The sequence below is a fragment of the Misgurnus anguillicaudatus genome, chromosome 2 (assembly GCF_027580225.2).
Source record: "Misgurnus anguillicaudatus chromosome 2, ASM2758022v2, whole genome shotgun sequence".
NCBI classification, from domain to species: Eukaryota; Metazoa; Chordata; class Actinopteri; order Cypriniformes; family Cobitidae; genus Misgurnus; species Misgurnus anguillicaudatus.
Genome location: NC_073338.2, coordinates 20,982,077 through 21,003,907, shown reverse-complemented (window position 1 = coordinate 21,003,907; position 21,831 = coordinate 20,982,077). Strand labels below are relative to the sequence as shown.

Sequence of the window (21,831 nt, the reverse complement as noted above, 5' to 3'; positions counted from 1 at the left end):
GGGAGCTGGCGAGAGCGCGAGGGAGCGCGAGAGAGAAAAAGGCAGATACGCTTCAGCAAATAAAAAAGAGCCGTGTGTTGCTACAAAATGTCCCCCTTATTATGTCTCATTAAAACCAAGACCGCGATAAGGCAATACAGGCCATGAATAAGATCTATGATCGGTGTGCTAAAAGCTAAAGAAAGAAGGAAGGCTGATATCTCCCAGGCCGTAAGGGGCTTTTGTGTGCGCGTGGGTGTGCTGGCCATAGAAACCGAAAGGACAAATGTCTTCGTTTTTTTCCGGCGTAACCCCGTTGTGTGTCTGAGCGATAGCAGATAGCAGTGAAGCCCCTCTGCGCTAATTAGAGGAGCTTTTAACAAGGACAAAAAGATCTCTAGTGTGGGGGAAACTGACAGGCCCCGTTAATCCCAGGCCTATTGTCAGAGCTACAGGAAAGCCGTGTTGGACAATCACCCGGGGAGAGCGTGATAAATCCAACGCAGGGCCAGCTACCTCCCCACATTCGGGCTAATGGGTTATGAGCTACTGCGCTGCACACTGCCGTTGAACGGCCCTGATGACTGATGCCGACACACACACACACACACAAATCAACAGCGGTCAGACTGTAACGCAAACATGCTGCGTGAATACACATAATCACGCGCGCCCGGGCCCCTGACGCAGACACCGATGTGATCATTAGTGGTAATTATCTTGAGTGCTAAATTACTACCTGCAGTTAGTGTTTGATTATTGTGAAGGAGAGCGCTAATCTATAAGCCCGGAGTTAGCGGCGATATGGAGTGCCACAGCTAGCCCTTCAAACACCTATATCTGTAAATTAGAGTAATAAGATGCTATTAGAGCTTAATGAGAGCGCAATGTAATTTACAGTGTGTTGAGGGGTAATCAGTACTCCACGCATGATATTAGGAGATTGGAAGGGGAATTCCGTGATCTGCTTTTTTAGCAGCTACCTTCATCCGACGTTCATCCGACAGCGACATCAAAAATAAACTGGTTAGTTTTTTATCTGTGAAAAGTGCTATATAAATAAATTTTACTTACTTACTTACTTACTAGTTAGAGCAGTCATTCCCAATACATATTGGAGAAAATGTTGTTTGTGCTAGTGAATTTAAATATGAGCTTGTACTTAGAAAAAATATTATATTATATTTACATTTAAAAATAAATAAATAAACAAGTATTTATTTATTTATAAATGTAAATATAATATAATATTATTATATAGAATAATGTTATAAAATATAATGTAATTTAAAGGGTTTAAGGCTGCATGGTTATCACAGTTTTTAGCAAATAAAAAATCAATTTGAATTTATGAAAGTCAAATTCATAATCCGTCAAATTTATCTTTAGTGTTGTTTACTTTGTTTTTTTTTCTTTTTTGGGCCAGTGAATTATGCTCAAAAGACAAGTGTAAGGGGGGCAGAAGGAGTGTTTTTGACCATTAAATTTAATTATGTGCTGAATTATTATATTACACGATATTATATGGTATTGTCATATGTGTAAAATTAACACAATATTAATAATCATTATAATATCACGGTTATTGGCAATACTGGTATATTGTGACACCCTAAAAAGGAATAAATATCAAGTTTGGTGTGGATAGGGGTAGGCTACTTTTGACCTTACTGACGGGACTATGAGTATTTCTATATAATTGTGTCAAACACTGTGTTATACATACATATGTAATTTTGAGAGACAAGTAGATTTAAAAATAAATAACGGAAGTATATCCGAGTAAAGCGGCTTTTGAAATGAGATAAAAAGGTAGGACGGCACTTGAATTCATTCATCGAGAATTGATTGGATTGTTGGAAGTTGACCCATGTTTGCTATTTGCTAATCGCTGTGATCTTTTTCCGGGCCCCGCCCTCTCGCCATTTTTCGTGATCGGAAAGAGAGATCATTTTGAGGAGGAGAGGATTTTTTTTATTGAAGATTAAGAGGGCATATACTTTTTTTTAATAATGAAGTTTACAAATAAGTAAAAAGAGATTACAGATTTTTTTAAATACCACAATATATTAAAAAAATAAGTTTTTAATTTCAATTTCATTGTGACTTTAATTTCAAAGGTGTATGTAAACACACATTTACAGGTAACAAGCACACATTGCAAAAGGATCCTCTAGCGTCTTTCTCTGATTCCCATTAGCTCTACTTAACCCTCTGCCCCAAAGCCACCACACCTCTAATGACTCCTCTACCTGTGACCGGGTACAGGTGAACGCCTCTGCCACAAAAACAGGTGCAGTCCCGCTTGAGTGAGTAAATGACTAGCTTTGGCCTATTGACTGTTTGCACAATGAAGTCCAGGTCAGTGTCCAGTAGATTAGAGCAGGGCATGAAATTAACACCCGACCACGCGCCAAATGCGGGTGGATTTTGTAATTGGCGGGTAACACTGTCAATCTACTAGCCACATTGGCGGGTAGCCAATGCGAAGAATCAGTGATGCGCGGGTCATTGTATGAACAACCCACTACCGACCGACATTTTCAACTTTTTATAGATTCGGCTCTTTCGGTTCCAGCTCCGGCTCCACATTTTAGTGATGGCAGTCCGGCTCTTTTCATAGATTCGGCTCTTCTGGCCTCTACGGTCCCACCCCTGCCTGCGTTGAAGATTCGGCTCTGCTCGTTCGGTACAAAGAATCAGCTCTTAGAGCCGGCTCGTTCGCGAACGACCCATCACTATAACCCGCCCGCAATTGTTGAAAATAGTTTTTAAACTCGACCGACTGACCGCGTCCTGAATATCATTAAAATATTTTTGGATGACTCGTAACCGGCACCCGCTCATTTTTTATCAACCTGCGCATATCACTGATGCAAATTGAGTGATTCATTAAGAGGATGCGCCTTCTGTTTCGCAACGTTCATGCGATTGGAAAGAAGATGAGGCACTTCTCTGACTACGTTTGGATGTGCGAGTAAGTATTAAACTGTTGGTGATGGGAAGAGAATGCAATGCTGACATAGGCTACTGTACAATCACAGTTGCACAGATGTGTAGTGCTGCTGTGACGGATCAGAACTCTTGATGTGTAAACTTTAAAGAGAGTTGCGCTACTATGCCATATACTGTAGTACATTAACATACATTTTGCGAATAGAGTAATGAAAAACAACGTATGTGCGGGGTTTATGTGCGCAGTTTGTGCCCCCTCTGTCTCTGTGTGCGTGCACGGGTTTAAGGGGACTCAATAGGGCACATCGGAGAGACGCGTTCCTAAAAGCATGCGTACATAAAATTTTTCTGCTCTTGACAGGGCACATATAAACAAAATTATCTCAACAGTATTCATTTTCTAATAAAACATTTCTTTATGTCTTAAGTGTATTTATAGAGAGTCAAAAACCAGTATGTGCTGGTCTTAAAGAGACAGTAACCTCAATTAACCTACTTAAGTCTGGTCATTAATGTTAATCAAACAACCTAAGACAAAGAGAAATTCACTTTTGTAGATCTGAAAAAAAAATATATTTCATTCATACAATAAAGACAGCGTTATCATTCACTATTCAGGCAAAAAAAAACTGGCTGGTAAAAAGTCTCTGTGGCAGGTGGATTTCTAAATCCACCTGCCACAGTGGCTGGTGGTCAAAAAAGTTAACTTCAGGCCCTGGATTAGAGCATAGGGAGCAGTAAAGTATCCACACCTCCTCAGCACTGATAAATAACTCGCCAGCCATATGATTCACCAGGGTGGCCTCCTGCCGATTGGTAATTTGCTGAAATTAAAACTTAATCAAGCATACTGCAGGACTGCTTGTGAATAATTTAAAAGGGATGTGAGGAAGATCCAAGTGTAAAGGATGGGGAGAGGGAAAACGAGAGAGCAGTATGAACATAAAGCGGAAAGGTTTAAGTTCATCTAAGGTTTAAGAAAACCACTTATGTTTTGTGTGGTCATTTTTTCTCATTAAAAAAATATATACCTCAATCATTGATTTCATAAGTAGCGATTGGGTACATTAACAGCAGGTTTCATTTAAGCTTTTGGATTTTTTGGGACTCATCACCTGCCTTAGCTCTAGGAATCATCTTAGTCAAACAATTTTTAGCCGCAATTACTGTACCTCGATAACTTTTAATACCTTATTTCACTTGTCTCTTCTTTGATTCATTTCTTAGCTCTGCAAGTGTTTCATTAATGCAAAAGCCATTAGTCATGTGTAATGAAACACATATTTGCGCAATTTTAACAAATGGAATTTTTAATCAGGTGATGATGGGATAGTTTAAGTAAACACTATTTGTCTTTTAGTCCTGGACAGGCTGAGGCAGGTTGATTTAACCCTAAATTAACCCCAAGTTAACTTATAAAGTTCATAGCCATGTTAAGAATGTGTTCAATTTTTTTCTTAGATATGGGAAATGTATAGATATATGGATTTATAGATCCATACATGGCCACTGAACTGGGGTTCTTTATATATATTTATATCACGGATCTGTTGAATGATGTATTCTGATTGGCTGAGAAATGTTCCATGGGTGTTGATTATTTTTCTGTAAGCCGCACACCTAACCTGTCAAATGTCTTAAAGGGTTAGTCCATTTTCTAAAAAAAAATCCAGATAATTTACTCACCACCATGTCATCCAAAATGTTGATGTCTTTCTTTGTTCAGTCGAGAAGAAATTATGTTTTTTGAGGAAAACGTTCCAGGATTTTTCTCATTTTAATGGACTTTAATGGACCCCAACACTTAACAGTTTTAATGCAGTTTAAATTGCAGTTTCAAAGGACTCTAAATGATCTCAAACGAGGCATAAGGGTCTTATCTAGCGAAACGTCATTTTTGGCAAGAAAAAAAATGCACTTTTAAACCACAACTTCTCTTCTTCATCCGGCTGTGTGAAGCGCCAGTGCGACCTCTCGTAATTGCGTAATGCCGTGGAAAGGTCAAATGTTACATATATGAAACGCACATTTGCGGACCATTTTAAACAATAAACTAACACAAAGACATTAATTAGTATCATGCCACATACAACAACGTCTGAACAGTCCTCTTTCTCCACACTCGTAAACACTGAGGCGTAGTTTTGCATACGTCATCCATGACCTCTTGACATAATGACGTATTACGTGAGGTTGCGCTGGCGCGTCACACAACCGGAGGAAGACGAGAAGTTGTGGTTTAATTGTGGTGCATATTTTTTATTTTTCCTGCCAAAAATGACAATCGTTTCGCTAGATAAGACCCCTTTGCATCGTTTGAGATCGTTTAGAGTCCTTTGAAACTGCAATTTGAAACTGCATTAAACTGTTAAGTGTTGGGGTCAATTAAAGTCCATTAAAATGGGAAAAATCCTGGAATGTTTTCCTCAAAAACATAATTTCTTCTCGACTGAACAAAGACATCAACATTTTGGATGACGTGAGTAAATTATCTGGATTTTTTATTTAAAAAAAATGGACTAATACTTTAAAAATAGGCACCAGAGCAATGTTTGTGGTAACTGTGGTATAAGCGGAGTAATTGACTCCGGTCCATTGAATTATTTGAAAATAATGCACATTATATATATAAAAAATTATATATATGTTGCTTAAAATGTATAAAAGAAAGGTTATTGTTCTTTTTTGGCATCACCGTGAAGAACAGTTTACAGCACCTTTATTTTTTAAGTTGAAACGAAAGTTAGAGAAAATGTTTAGTTGTTTCTTCCACATTCAAACTTTTCTGGTAAATCTGTGTCAACACAGCCTACATGCAACACACGTTTGCTCGAGTCATTCCAGTTTCTGTCTGTGTATTTCCGACCTGTTGTCGGGCCGATCTGCGAGAATGAACTCTAGGTCCAGACGTTAGTGTGAGAGCCAGGAGGCCTCTCTAATGGAAATGAAGCCGCTCTGAGGCGCTGCGCCTTTGTTGCGTTCCGCAGACTCACATTTTATTAAGTACCCTTTAGAGAGAGAGAGAAACACAAGAGGGTAAAAGTCACCCTGCTGCATGTTAATTAGCCTGCTGGAAGTCTGAGAGAAGAGAGGCGAGTTTGTTAAAGGAGAGAAGGGAGACTTTTTTCGCCAGCCCACTCAAAGAGGAGGAGAAACTTTACTTGCAAACAAAAAACAGCTTTTCTCAGCTTTCAGAAGAGAGGGAGAGAATAGGGCAAAATGTCTGAGAAAGCAAGTTAGTTCACTGTGTTGTTACCTCACTGGCCCCACTAAGACGCCTGCGATTCACACACATACACACCATGTGAATTATGTCACATGTCTTATTGCATGATGAACGACACGATTGTAAGATGCGATGAGATGAGTGGTAGCCAAAAGCGTTGTCGAATTAGCCAGAATGTGTAATACATGAAAAATACAAAAAGCAGGGAAAGTGTTGAATTTAACAACAACAAAAAATTCAGTTCCACTGAGCTTGTACTGCAAGATTACATATAAAAGTGTTTCTTAACCAAATTTCTCATTTTTTTATGTAAATATCGAAAATCTTCGAAATCGCTGTGAGATATTTGGAAGGTGCCACATCAGTGCAAGTGTTGGAACGTGTATGTGAACGTGTATGCGTGTGTATGTATGTGGAGGGGTAGGTTACCGGGTGGGGGGTTTGTAGTCTAAAAGGCTGAAAGAGAGCATGATGACTGCTCAATGGCACCACCCAGCCTGCCGTGAAATCAGAGAGCCCTGCCAACAACCAGCTCTAACCCTGTCACTGTGTGTGTGCTGGGGGGTTGTAAAGGAGGGGGGCACTCATGCAGGTCAGACCCAAACCCCATCTTGTCTATTTTGTTACTTAAAATTCCCGGACTGTCTGCTATTAAAATGTGTCAGAAATATGCTTTCAGAGCAGTTCGCTAGTAGTTAAAAGTAGTTTGCAAACATGCTTCACTGATCAGGCCAAAAGGGTGCTTTAATCTGTTAATGGCGACTGCTTTTAAAGCCCCCTACACTCCCATCCATTAGGGAATGTTTGTTTACCTCTCTTCTTCGCTGTTTATTTCTCTCTCACACTTTATTTTCCTTCCTGTGGCCCCACAATGTACTAATGTGTCAGGGCCAGCAATTTGTTATATTTATAAGGTTTGAAATTTGAGGAGCATCTTCCTCTAACTGTTTTGACCTATTTTTATGACGTATAAAGACGTCTACTTGTGATGTGCGTGATAATGCTCCTAGTGAAAAGGAGAAATTGGTGGTCCCGTCATTTTGGAATTGCACCCGTACGAACTGAGATTCTGAGAGGTCAAGAGACTAACCGTCAACCCTGTACACCCCGCCTTCTCTTCCCTTTCTCCCCGAACCCAGGCCACCCCATCCTGGGTCACACCGCAGGTTGATCTCTGCTCTGCTTTCTTTCTCACCCATTCACTACATTGTTTTCGCTGAGAATTTAGTGCTAGGCAAACTCCCTCTGGTCAATAAGAGTCCTCTGCTCCTGCCTAACTGACTTCATAATCCAGCTCATCCTAGCAGTTAGAGATAGACCACTGCATCATTACATTTACAGCCAATGTCATGCGTTCAGTATCCGCTCCTGACATCAGCTCGTTCTAGCCAAGCGAAGGGTTAATCACCATCCGGAAATTCTGCTTTAGTTTATTAGCCTGCTTCACCTATAGGTTAGATTTAACTCAACACACTCATTGTGCCAAGCACTGTAATCTGTTAAGCTTTGAAATGAGTGCATTATGAATTTTTGGTTTAGATGTATTTCGATGGCGGAATTGGGATCATTTAATACATTTTATTTTGCCATTCTTACTTGGATACTATAAGTAGTTTTAAATGTACATTATTTGTTTGTGTTAAAGGCGTAGTAGCAGAATAGATATTTCACACTGCCTTACATTCAATATTTTTTTTGTCCCTTTCATTCTCTTTTTCTCTGTATTTACTTTTCACTTTTTAACTTTAAATATATTATAAATTGATTCTGTGTATTAAGCAAAAAGTGCACCCGACAAATCCTAATTTAAACCCGTATCAAAAGTTCCTTCATGTTTCATATACTTAAAGGATGATTTTTTTTGTCCTTTAGTGCAGTTGTCTCAGGGTACCCTGTGATTTAGTGCCATCCACAAACCTCTTAGCTGCAAAATAGGTGTCTTGAATTTAGCTTTACACAATAAAATACTGTCCGCAGTGTCCATCTGCAATTAAGCTCCTTACGCCCCACTTTCAGTCATTAACCTTCTATGATGCTTTTTCGAATGGAGCCATAAAATTGTATTTTTAATGGGTACAAATCAAAGATGTACCGTGAGTTAATTTAATTAAACTGCCATGAATGTGTTCGGCACCCGTCCAAAATTTGAGGATAGCAATACTTTTGAAGTTGATTAAAATATGCGATATTTCACATTATTTTACTTTATGGATCGAAGAGTAATTCAGTGTCTTTCTTGAGCTCCATGAACACACACTTATTGAGTAATGCTTTTAAAGATGTATTTATTTATTAATTTTGGGTGTGAATGTCTTAAAAATCTGGCTCACAAATCTGTGAATTCTTTGCAGGAGTTATAATTACAGTACTGTTCAGATAATATTAGCGATAACAATTAATAATATAGTAATAATAATTATTGTTGAAGTTATTAAATATATATTAGTTTTTTAAGCAAATTAATATTTTTAAGAACTGGGAACAATTTTGGTATTTACAGTGTACAATAGCTTTTTTTCCTCTCTTACCTCATAAGTAAATAATTTTATTTACATACAATTATGGTCAGTCAGTTAAGGCGCTCTCTTTATTCACAGTCATTAGCATTAGATAATTATGCATTAGTCATTTTGTATCACAGGTCGTTTTAATTTTCGTTAAAGGTTGTCTAGTAACATTAAATTATGAGTGCGCAGAACGATTATTAATAACAACAATCATAAAATTTGTATGTTTCTAATATGAGGAAGAATAAAAACAGTCATGATAATCTGAGTTAGTTTATTATCAGTTTATTTCACATATATTTCAGTCTGTATAATAACTCATTTTACGCATGTTGAAGATTGGCATTGTTTAATCCGTTCATTATTCATAATTCCTCCGAGGTTAATTCCCGATTTCGTAGTGTTTTTGTTTTTTAAATACTGTGTCGTGCTAGCGTGTAATTTGTCCCGTGAAAGGCTCTTTCTCCATTTATTTGTTTATGGCCTTTTTAAGTTACTGATTGGTTTCTATCCATTCAGTGGTGGATGCGGAGAAACGCAGCGCGCGGGACCCTCGTCATCACAGATGGTCTTTACAATGGACCGGCGCTCTTTTCTCCCCGTCCCGCATTTTGCTTCTCGTTGTTTCTTTGTGTCTAACTTTCTCTTTCCATCGCCTTTGTAAAAGTCCCCCTCCTGCTCATCTGCCCCTCTTTTCACCTCCTCCGCCTCCTCCACGCCTTTATTCCTCCTCCTCTCTCTCTCTCTCTCTCTCTCTCTCTCTCGCGCGCGCGCTCTGCTGCATGTGTATCCGTGGACAGATGGATATCACACTGGACCCTGCGTGCCGGTTTCAGAGAAACCGGAAGCGAACTATAGCCGCATCAAGCTGCGCAAACTTTACTTTCGGTTTCAAATTTGCGGTTGAATAATTTTACTTCCAATCGATTTACTTTCCATTAAACAATTTATCTGAATCTTATGGTTTTTACTAGCTGATATATTTTAATTTTACTACGTATTTGATTGACACTTGATTCGTTCTTGACCCATTTTATTGGTTGGAATTTTATTTGCATTATTCTCTGCAAATTATTTGTTTATTTATACAGTAAGCTTCCTTTAATCAATGACGCTTAATGACGCACATAGGTTTCATGTGTGCATTTAATTTTGTGAGCATTATTCCACCATTTTAAATAAATAAATAAATACATTTAGAGAAACAAGCGTGAACAGTCAGGGTTGCCTGCTACTTTTTGTAGCATTTAATAAATGCATTATCACTAAGATAAAATGCTTGGGTCTCTCTCTCTCTCTCTCTCTCTCTCTCTCTCTCTCTCTCTCTCTCTCCATCTGAAGGTGTAATAAACTCACAGACTGTCTTTCTCAGTGGCAGGTTCTGGCTTAAGTGGGCAAAGCCACCTCTCCTTTTTAAGTCCCATTGAATGTGGGCATTGTTGGGGAGTGTAGCCATGTTAATGTCTTGTACCGTAAAAATCGCTGCTTCCATGGCTATTAGGTGCGCTGGTGAAGTACAGGGCAACAGAGAAGAGCAGGAGCCACACTACAAAAGCCAGCAGTGGCGGCCGCCGGCATCAAATGCTGCGATAATTGCATTGCTGTGAAGGGCTGCCCTTTTCTCCTCTCTCCATTTTTCCCCCCTTTTTTTGTGTGTGCGATTTGTTTCTTAAGCCGGCGTAACGTCTCGGACGGGCCTGCAGAATGTGGAAAGCAAATTGGAGGCAGAGCGTGAACAATGCAACATGGGACACTGCTGGGGTGTTCTTTAGTGAAAATCACCCCCGCAGGATGAAGAGAAAGTGAGAACGGGAGAGATTTAGTGAGAGAAAATAAAAACGCATTAAATACGAAAGAAAGAAAGTGAGGTAAAAAATATTTAAGCACAGTATTTAGGCTCCCAAGAGTTTCCCCTCAGAAGTGATCATTTTAAAGCACTTCAGACTTAACCACACAGACTTGCCTTGCCCTGTCACCCTGTATTTGTGTGGACAGCATTACAGTCCCTAAAGTTTTCCAAGTGACAGTAACAGACTTGCTTTTCAGTGCCAAGCTTGTTGAGAAACAGGTTGTGATTCTGAATATATAGTTGACTGAAAGTAAACAGATTAGAAGAGAGGAAGCTTAACTGTTCAAGGCCCCTTTTTGATGTTTAAGAGCCTAATTTGATTTTTCACCTCCCATTGTTTCAGTGTTTTGCTCCTCTAATCCACTTTAAAGTGGAGGCAGCTTTCATCCTAGCGGGGGGGTTCGAGGAGGAGGAGGAAAGGGGGCGATGGAAATAGTCACCAGCTACTGCTTCCCTTCTTCTCTCCCTCCCTTCTTCGTACACTGTAGCAGAAAAAAAGAGCAAGAGTTTTTTTGCGGGGAAAAGGTAGCTAACCGACCCCCTCCCCACCACCTTCGTCTCTTGTTTTTAAACACTTCAGTGTCTCAATAAAGCCCCCATGGCCACACAGCAATTGAGGCCTATTAGACCCTGGTGCTGTATTAGAAAGGAAAGTAAGGGACGAAGGGGGGAGCAGAAACTGAGAAAGGGAGAGAGGGAGGTGGAAATTGCCAGCAGAAGTAGCAGTGAAATGACCAGCTTGGCGATGCTGGCTTAATATGCCCTCCTCTGTGACCCTGAAAACGCGCACACAAAACAGAGGACGGACATTATCCTGCCACAGACCTGAAAAGAACCGCGATGGAACCCACCCTTTGTGTTCCACGGCCCTATCCACACCATTGACCGCTGTGTTTTCGTTAAGTCTGTTTAGGGAAGAGAGAGAGTGAAGAGTATTTGTGTCCCAATTCTTATGAACCATCTGTGACTAAGTTTGTATTCGTTGGAGCAGTCCAACTGCTTTGTACATGGGTAGGTTTGTTTTGACTTGGTTAAAAAAATCTTGTTTCCCGAAAGGCATTTTTATGCTGTTTTTTACATGTTGGTTCTAACTGACCTGAAAATTGAAAGGATGTTGTTGGATTTGGAACAAGGAAGGTTGCAGATCCTAAAATGCAAGCATTTCACTAGTATCATTATTAGATGTTAATCAAAACATATTCATGAATTGAATTAATAGATACATTTTTATTTTTTATTTAATATGACTGAATCAGCCTTACTACTTTTGGACTGCTCTGATAAAAGTCATTTTTTAATTAGCATGTTTACATTTTTTACCCATTTTCTTGTAAACGTCATCGAAATTGCAATTCAAACAAGCAAAATAAGTGATTTGGTGCCAAAGAGCTAAGTAACCCTTTAACTCTTGAATTCACCCTCTCTTCTTTTTTTCTGCCACCTCACTATGTGTTGGTGTCTGTACATTTTTGCCCGTGTAAGCACACGTTTGTATTAAATCAAGCTCAGCATTACTCAGATAATATGGTGCAATGCTTTCAGGAAGCTCGATGTCAATTTTTTACTATGCTTTAATTAGCAAGCAAGCAAGCAGCCGTTGCTCCAAAGTGCTTTACAGAAATAAAATGAAAACATTAAAAGAAAACCTAATTTAATGGTGCATAAATCTAAACTCAACATCGGACATAATTATAAAACTCAACATAAGTATAAAAAAAGACAGACAGTCGGACAGTCAGAAAGAAAGAAGGAATGAAAGAAAGAGAATACTAGACAAAAATAGCCCAAAGAAAAGAGAAATGGATAGTGGTAGTCCAGCATCAGTGAAACGGTATCAGTCTGCTTGGCTGGGCAGACATTGCAGTGCCAGAGACCTTATTGCTTTTAAGTGGCCACCAGGCAGTGTCTGCGGCTTGAGCCTGCTACCTTTCAGAGTCACTTAATCCCACTCCAGTGCCTCCGATAGCCCTAATGATCCACACAGGAGACTCTCCACACTGCGCACCTGAACGCTTACTGCTCTGCAGCCATGCGCATTGACTTCACTGTCACTCGGTGTGTGTGTGTGCAAAGCTCTCCTTTCCTGATTTTTGGCCAAACAGCCTTAGGCCCAGGAGACCCCTGTTAGCCAGCTGGCTCAAGATTTCACTTTTACAAAAGTAAGTTCTGGAAAGACACTCCTATCTTAATTCATATCCGCTATTGGACGATAACAACTACCTTCCTTGAATAATGCTGGGTACACCTGTATACATTTCGTAATTATGTAATGTAAGTGACAGAATGTTGCTTTTGGTGGTTTAACTAATTTAATCATTGTTTTGAGAGGCCATTTGTTTTGGAGATAGAGAAGTGTAACAGGTGGTGGTCCTCTTGCCCCCCTGCATCAGGCCCAGCTGGAGCGGTGCGTGTGTGTATGGGCGGCTGACTGGATTTGGGGTGTGCATTGGGGTACTGATGCGGACAGACTGGAGAAGGAGGGAGATCTGGGCGTCAGACGGGAAACAAGGCCTTTCGGGCAGAGGGGCGTTAGGGGAAAGGGTGGAGGATGACATCATCCGGAAGGAGAATTCTTTGCACTTTCATCTCTCTGGGTGACCATGGAGGACTTACAAATTTAATACAGAAGACAATTCATCCAGTATCTGTGAACTGCTACGGCGTGCTAGTGAAGCATGTTAAAATGCAGTCTGGGCATCGCTGAAGAATACTTGGATGGAAACTGCTAACATAGACAGCGACACACAATTCCTCTTCACAAAACGCACACACATCAACGCTCATCCTCCTACCCGCTCACATACCACCATCTCCCATACTTTAATGGCTATTTCCTTTTCAATTCAGTGCACACAATACAAACATCAGTCAGGTCCCCAAACGCCTGTCAGAGCCGCTGAAGGGCCAGGAACGAATGGAGGCAAATGAAAAAGAAAAGAACGACCGATGGTGACTTAGCACCCAGCTCTCACCTCCTGTCTGACGGATAGAAAGAGAGGGAGATGGGCACCGGTTTAACAATCTGCCTGCTTCGGGCTGTCCTGATGGAGCAAAAGTGTGTTCAGATTATAGGGCTTGGAGAAAGGGGGCGGGTCGCTGGAGAGGCACAGCCACTGACATGATGGAAGCCTAATGGCAATAATTGCCGGTGCTTTGACAGGGCCTATATGATAGCACACAATAAACACCCTGTGTTTTTCAGGTCAAATTTACACCAAATTGCAGCACTGCGCTGAAACCGGCTGTTTCGCTGCCCTCTGTTCGGCTGCCGACATCTCACTCTCTGATTTACTCAATCAAAGCTGTCTTTTTTTATCCCAGATAAACAGAGCAGCACCGCGGCTTTGGAAGGCTTGACAGGTGTAAAATAGGGGTAGTTAAACAGGATATCCTCCCCCCACTTTCTCTTCTTTTTCCTCTTTTCATATTATTATTTCTGTTCGTTTTCATTTGTCAGAAGAAAACATCAAAGTTTTACATGTCTCAAAATGTCAGCTTGGCACATTAATTGAAGGCAAAAAAATCACACGCCAGGCACTATTCAATTACACGGCAGAATCATCCTCCTTTTCTTCCATCTGTCTTACGTCTGAACCCTTAAGATGCAGTAAAGTTGTTATTTCAGAGAATCTACGACATGTTACCGCTCTGAAAATCTGTTCCCTGAGTTTTTACGAGGTCACTTCTCAAGCCATCGACTTTTACTTCCTGATAAGTAAGAGACACTTGGCTTCAAGCGCCAGTAAGGGGGAAAGAGATCTCAGGCGTCCAGGGATTAATCCCCCGAAAGAGGTTCCACTCATGTGTTCCCAGGCAAGGGTTGGGGTTAGTGTGGACTCTGACCCCTCCCTCAGTGCTCTCTGGACCCATGTTCCCAAACTGCCCTTACTTTGTTCTCTTTGTCCAAGTAGTAATTGCATGGCGTGAGGTAAAAGAAATCTGGGGGGGCTGTAATGATTTTGAAAAGGGGAAGAGAGAGCAGTGGGTAGGAAAGGATGCAAGAAGAGCTGTGGAAGGAGAATATTCGGTGGAGGGGGGGTTACGTTATTAAAACAACAGACTGCTCAAAAGACGGCAATCCCTGCACCTGATCGACCAGCATCATGTGTGCCAAAATGTTTCTCTCTGATCTCAGTTCAAAGACAGCAGGGAAGAGACTCAAAGCATTCAGAAGAGGGAGGGAAGGGGGGTTCGGATTGTTGGCTTACTACAAAAAGGCACATCTCTAGTCCCTGGAGTCCACAAATCATTCAAGCAAATACTGAGTAGTGGACATGCGGCGCTAAAGCTGGTCTTAAAGGGAAGAAGCCCTGCTATTTAGCACGGGTCCCCGCTTGGCTTGCTGCTATCTTTGCACATGTGCGACCAGGGGAAGTCCTCTAATGTCAGACACCCTTTGTCTGTCCAGAAGATAAAGTTGCTTTCGTGTGCAGATCTGTCAGTGTGATTGTGCTTGGGATGATATCACAGCAAAAAACTGCTGATCTTCACCAAAGTTTTGGAAGTGTTAGTTCATGCGTACCCATTTAAACCTGTGTAGTGTCCACATGTGTGTGTGTGCCAGGTTGCTGGTGGCCTGTCCTTGGGCTCCATGCTTTATAGTATTGGAAACTTCTGTAGGGCTGCTGAACAAAGCCTCCAGGGCTGATTGCCTTACCAGTAAAACTAATAGTAGAGGAGTTCATACTCGGCTCCTGTCCTCCAGTGAGAAGCCAGCTGCTTTCAAAGGCTCAGCCGACAGGCCTCGCTGAAGCTCCCACAAGCCTAAGAAACTCTCAGAGTTCAGCGAAAGGAATCTCAGAGGCTAGCGTTGTTGAAAAGCTAAAAAGGTTGATGTACAATCGCGATGAAAATAATGGAATGAAGACTGGAACTCCACTCCATTGAAAATAAGTGTTTTCTCCATCTCTTTTTCTATCTTTCAGTCTCCAGCAGTCCCTGGATGCATCAAGATTTGTTTAGCCAAAAGGGGAAAATAGCTGCATTTGTACAAATTTATGTCCTGGTTTGGCTGAAGATACAGTAATGGAATGTTTTATGGCACTCTCTCAACCTCAATTTCCCTTTGCAGTATAGCAGGCTCACTGAAGAGAATGCCCGGACCGAACTGCAGCCATGTTTCCAATAAGATCTTATGATGTGGCCACTGTGTAATTGTAGTTTCGTGGTGACGCCACCACCACAACTTGACAGCACCTCTCCAAACATTATGATCTGTAGTTTTTGAGTGAAGGGATGCAGTGAACTTTCCACCAACACTTTGGCGGACTGAAACAAAAGCTTAGGTCATCTCTTACAATGGCCCTGGTCATAGGAATTGCGTTTAATATATTTCTAGTTAATAAATCCCAGTTCTTTAGGTGTTTTATAAGGTCCCGTCAAGTTTCCGAAAACAACTTCCTTATTGTCAGATGTCTCAGTAAGATTCTGCTTTTCAAGGTATGTTTGTTTATATACGGCTTCGACTTTTTTAACCCCTTGTGCACTTCCCATTTGACCTATCCCATGTGGGGAAGTCGTTTTAGCCCTTCCTTCCTCTTGCCCATTCTAATGAGTCGTGATGCCGTAGTGAATGTTTAGCCCCTTATGACCCATCTAGCTTGAGTCAGGCAACAGACGGCACCACAACCCCACAGATCAGCATCTTTCTATTTCTGTGTGTTGGTCATCTTTTGTCTCTGTCTCACTTCCTATCTTTTTTCTCTCATTCCTCATCATCCTGTTCTCCCTATGCTCTCTCTCTCTCACAGGCATTGTTTATAAAGAGGGATTTATTAGCCTGTGTAGGGCTGTTAGGTGTTGGTGGGCTGCAGTGCTCAAGTGGTCTGATGGGGGTAAGCTCAGGGACGGCTTGAATACACTTCAGTGGTCCGAAAATTCTCTTTGCTTCCTCCTGAGTTGCCTTGTCTGGTAAAGGTCAGCACGGGGTCAAACAAAAGGTGTCCCTCGTTTTTGTGGAAAGTCTGTAAATGTAATTGTTTGGGACAGACATATGTTAGCCCATCTCTGTTATTGAGTTATTTCTTTAGGAATAAACTATTAATTATTATTATTTAAATATATACTAGTTAAGTTTTATATATAATTCATTTTAAATTTTAAATTCTACTGCATGATTTGTTTTATATTCACATTTTTGTGTCTTCTTAAGATTTTAATTTACGTTTAATGAAAAATTATCTTTATTGACTACATCTTTAAATTATTTGCATCATAAGTTTATGCAGACATAGCTGTCTGTTTTACAGAGACTGATGTTTTCCTCAGCATTGTTTAGACTGAGTTGTGTGTCTCAGGCCCGGGCAGGCAGACAGGTGTCTGGGATTGGTAGTTAGTCTGGGTAATTAGCAGGCTGTGCTGAGCTGTAAACTTTCATTACCATCCGGAAGAGTCGCAACTTTTATGACAGACTGACGAGAGGACAGGGAAGTGGGTGGGCTGGGATAAGATAGACCTTCCCATCCCCGGAGCATGTCTGGAAATCTACACCATTCAATGTTGGTGTTATACAAAGAACTCTCGATCTTGTCATTAAGAAAAACGTTATATATGTGTTTATTATTAGCAGTATTATTTGTGTTGCATTGTTTTCGGTGCTAGACTGCAAAAATGTTTAAGATTGAAGGACAATTTAATTTAAAGACATTCAAACTCATTTAATACCAAAATGCATCAACAAGACTACACAGATCAAGTGAGGTCAAAGCTGTTCTCGCTTTTTGTTAAATGCGTGTCTTTTTTATAGTCGTCATTCTCTCTCTTTTATATTTTTTAGCTTTTCTTTGTTTATATGTCGACAAAATTATTTCGCTTTGCCATTGCTAAACACATTCATGCAACATATATGTTTATGCACACATGCATATGCACGTCACGCACACGCATCTATTCATTGCCTCAGTCGGAGGTCTTCGATATTTCATTTGAGCATGCTAATCATATTACCTGCCTTGATGCTCTGCAGATAGGGAGTAATGGGCACAGATTTGTGGAATAACTGGTTGATGGTAATGTATGGGATTAGGATATTAAACATTGTACCACACTAAAACACATGGTGACCTCATAGGCTATTTAAATACAAGTCATTTTTAGGGTCACTATATGTGTAACATATAGGGATTGTGTTTTTCTCTTTCAACATGTGTTTGAGAGCCAGAGAATGTGTATAATGCATCAGAGGAATATTGGAGGCAAACTGTGTGTGTAGGAGAGATAGTCGCTGTGCCGGCAAAGGAGAGAGATTGCTGATAAAGATCCGTGTTAACTCTGCGTAGCAGCAGACTGAATGGAGGGGAAAATTAGGCCTGATATAATACTCATGCATGAGGCTCATGCGGAGAGGGAGATGTGTGTCACCAGCGGTGCGCAAAGAACGTTTGAGAACTTGAAACAAAAATCCCTGCACTCGCATTTTTGTCTATTAGCCGTTGCGCAGCCCTCGGTGAGGTTGAGTGTGATGAGATATATATTTCGCACTGACATACACTCGGCGCGCTGCGTGTTATTAAAAACCATGTTCATTTCAGAGGAGAGCTTAATCCTTATTTTGGAGTCGAGCAACAGCCAGCCAAAGTGTTCTGCGCTACAGATGATTCCTGCAGATCATTTGACGTGAAAGTAATGTCATTTTCTCTCGTAGTTCAGATAGCATCCTTCATGTCTAGATGAACAGAAGCGTTCCTGTATTTAGAAAACGTCAGAGCGGCCTAACGTGGTAAAGTGTTCATCTTAGGCTTTGTTTAAATATCGAATCAATATGTTTAATTCATTTCATATCTGACCTCTTTTAAGGAACGATTCATATAAATGTACAGAAAAGTCTGTTTTTGTGCATATCTATTGTGTGTACCGCTAATGTGTGTGTGTTTGGCTATAGCGGTTCCTGCTTGTGTGAGGGTTTGGCCACAGAAGACATTGTGGGGATTAAATGCAGGTTAATGGCCTGTTTGGAATGGTTAAGACTGAGCAAGAGTGAGAATGGTTGGAAATGGCTGCCCCAATGTGATTGATTCCCCAGTTAAAGAAGGCCTGGGGACAGGATACATTAGCACTGCTGAGAGGTGAAAATAGATAGTGAACTAGCAAGGTGCTCTGGCCTTTTCAATCTTTCCTTATAAAACGAGAAGACAGGGACAGGGAATGGTTGGCTATTTTACATTTATGCATGTGGCTGACCCTTTTATCCATGCAATTAAATTATACACTTTTTCTATCAATGTGTGCATTCTTTGGGAATCAAACCAGCGGCCTTTGGGTTGCTAATGCAGTGCTACCACAATTGAGCTAGGGGAACACACATTTTGTTGTAATAATATTTAAATTGACATTTGTATGTTACATGCATAGGTGGAACTCTTAAATTGGTTTAGCACCTTTATAAGAATAAAGACCCTGCTGCTTTTTGCAGGTAAACCAGCAAGGCTGTGAAATAGATCTATAAAATAGGACCCCAGTGGCAGACAAGAATGGTAAAAAAAACATGACTGAACACACACATCGCCACTGACTGGCTGACCCACACCATCCATCTGACTGAGCTATGACATTCACAATCACCTCATCCTTTTTTATGCCAACAAAAGTGTAAGCAATGACAAAAACAAAGGGTTGTTAGAAAGAAACAAAAAAAAATGGTGTGATAGTGTCAGGTGAACAAGAGACACTGGGGTTATGTGTGTGTGTGGCTTGTTACATCGGTTAACAGCGCAGAATAACACAATGATTTGCCATCTGAGTCTGTCTGTTCTATGGTTCTCCCATTAACAAGAAACCTGTGTGATGAGGGAAGGTCTATTGTGTTACCTTGTAGTTCAAACAGTGCTTTGAGTCCAGTGTGTTTTTGTAAGTACGTGCGGATGTGTGTAGATGTGTCATCCCTTTTATGCTCGTGTGAGAGAAATGTTCCTGGGTTCCTCTGAGATCTCCAGTCCTCTCTTATAGTAAATCAGTAGCTGTGTTAATTGGTACGAAAACAACACTTTGGCAGTATATAATGTTTTATGTGTCTTTCATGTCCTTAATTGTAATACTAATGAGGGGTTGTATATCAGGGGAGGGCTCTTCCCTGCTCGGCTTGCTGTGTTGGATAAGCTCCTTAGTGGCATCACCGGAATATTCTGCCGCCACGGCGACTCAGGCAGAACACAATCGGCACCCCCTCTCATTTGCAATCGGTAATTAGTATGCAAATGAGCCCAGGGGACCACACAAGTACTAGTGTATTACAAGGGTCTGATTATGACTCCTCAGGGTCCTTGGGGAAGACAGTGGAGTACTAAGGAGCACTTCTCCTCCCTCTGCTCCGACGGATTCATAGTGTTGCCTGTTTATAGGGCCCTCTCATTGGTGCCTGTGCCCATCTGTCATTGTGTCTGCCCAATCTGTGTAATTTCCTGTGAATTAGGTTGAGCATGACAGAATATGGATGGCATTACAACCTCCTGTTTATGATTTTTGGCGTTTTTGTTCGCAAACGACTGAAGGTGTCTACGGCAGTAATCCTTGTGAGCTACCTTGTGAGTGCCATGAATAAGCATGGTTATTCATGGCATGAAAATATTACACTGGGAATAAATTTGGTTAGATTCATTTGCGTGGTATCTCTTGAACATGTGCAGGAAAATTTACTGTGCTTCACAACTTGCCAATAAACCCAGCAGACTGTTGGCGAAGTGATTGGTTGTCCATAATAGACAGGCTGCCCTTTGACCTCACAGCCTAGAAGTGTCAGTCTGAATCAAGTTCCTGGCTAAACGTTGCCCTTGTGCCTGATTTTCCACATGACCTGACTTAAGGAGAACAGTGTGATGCAGGATCTATAACACCTTGGCCGCCCTCCTCCTCTGTTCATTTGCACAGGCAGGCTGAGATATTGGCTTCACAGATTATTGGCATATTGATGGCTTCAGATGAGGCACAAGAGAAGGCTCTGCCCAGTCGTAGTCACTGTGAGAAGAGCCAGTGGGTAGTCAGTTGGTGCAAGGTTGGGTGTGCACGAGGGCAATTTTTGGTCAGCCAAACCACACCACTCTCTGGAGAAGGAAGCATTAAAGAAGTATGGAGAGCAGCCAGTGTTGGTGTAAAGAGGCTGGTCTGTGCGATTAAAGATGCGTTTCTCTTTTCAGCCTCATCATGACAGTGTAGATGCTCCAGCAGTCCAAATGCGACACTGGGGGCCCGTTCCACAAAGCAAATATTATTGCACACCCAAATAATTTATGAGAAGCATTCACCCCCCTCCGCCACTCTCCCCGCTACCCCTCCTGTGATGAAGCTGCTCTCTGATGGCTCTCATAGAGAGGGTATTTATGACAGAAGGTTTGTTCCCTGCCTCCATATTTCACACATTGAAAGGGAAAGGGAGGGTGGTAATGAAACGAACTGCACTGAGGCTTGTGCTGTGACAGCTGTAATTGTGGAGCACATTAAAAGGAGAGTAACGAACACCTACTCCACCTTATATTTTTCTGAAAGGACAGTGTGTCAAGGGAGAAGGTGGGTAAAAGTTGACAGGCCACGGTGTCAGATGGGCCGACTCATTTAATAAGCCTTGTTGTGCCCACTATACGATTTTTTTTTTGATGCTTTGATTATATGTGTTGTCATTTAATGTACAAAGATGGCCCTTTGCAAAACTGTGGGGGGGCTTGATTATTGCACTTATGCTCTGAATTTGGATTGAGAGGTTTTTCAAGACTAGGTTTGAGGGGGTCAACCTATGTCACATGAATATCAATTAATCATCTCCTAAATTGGTTGCAGGTGCCATTAGTTTCAAGGGGTCAAGCAAGCACCAATTTTTTACTCAATTAGCAGTGAATGGCGTACCCTAGGGTAGCCCATGGAGACGGTTCGGGGAGGGTGAACTCACTGGAGTTTATTATAAGTTCTTCATTAGGTGGTTCCTAGTCCTCTCCACTTCCTTGCCCTGCTTGTATTGTTTCTCCTCTCCTATTTGACTCCTCATCTTCTCATTCCTAGTCTCTTTGGGGAGCGAGAACAAACCCACTATCCAGCCGTAAATCCATGTGAGGCATTACCTCTATCAGTACCCGCATTCACAGTGAGGTTAGTGAAGCTTAATGATGCTATTCTGCCACCCAGCAGCAGCTCAATGGCGAGCCTTTTCAAGGTGGACAGCTCGCCCTAAAAGGGTTAAAGCCCAAGGAGCTGGCCGCATACCCCCCTGGGAGACCCCCCTACCATCCCGCCCTGTTGAGGTGGCATTGTTTCCTTGGACAAACATTCCCACAGAAAAGGGAAAAAACCATTTGGCTCCCCCAGCTTGTGCTTCTTTCACTGGTTGAGGGGTC

General features: G+C 41.3%; 1 protein-coding gene across 7 annotated transcripts in view; it reads left to right on the top strand.

Annotated features, from left to right (window-relative positions):
* The window catches only part of rnf220a (ring finger protein 220a), a 130,198-nt gene that overhangs the window by 24,077 nt on the left and 84,290 nt on the right, over positions 1-21,831 (top strand). The window lies entirely within an intron of this gene.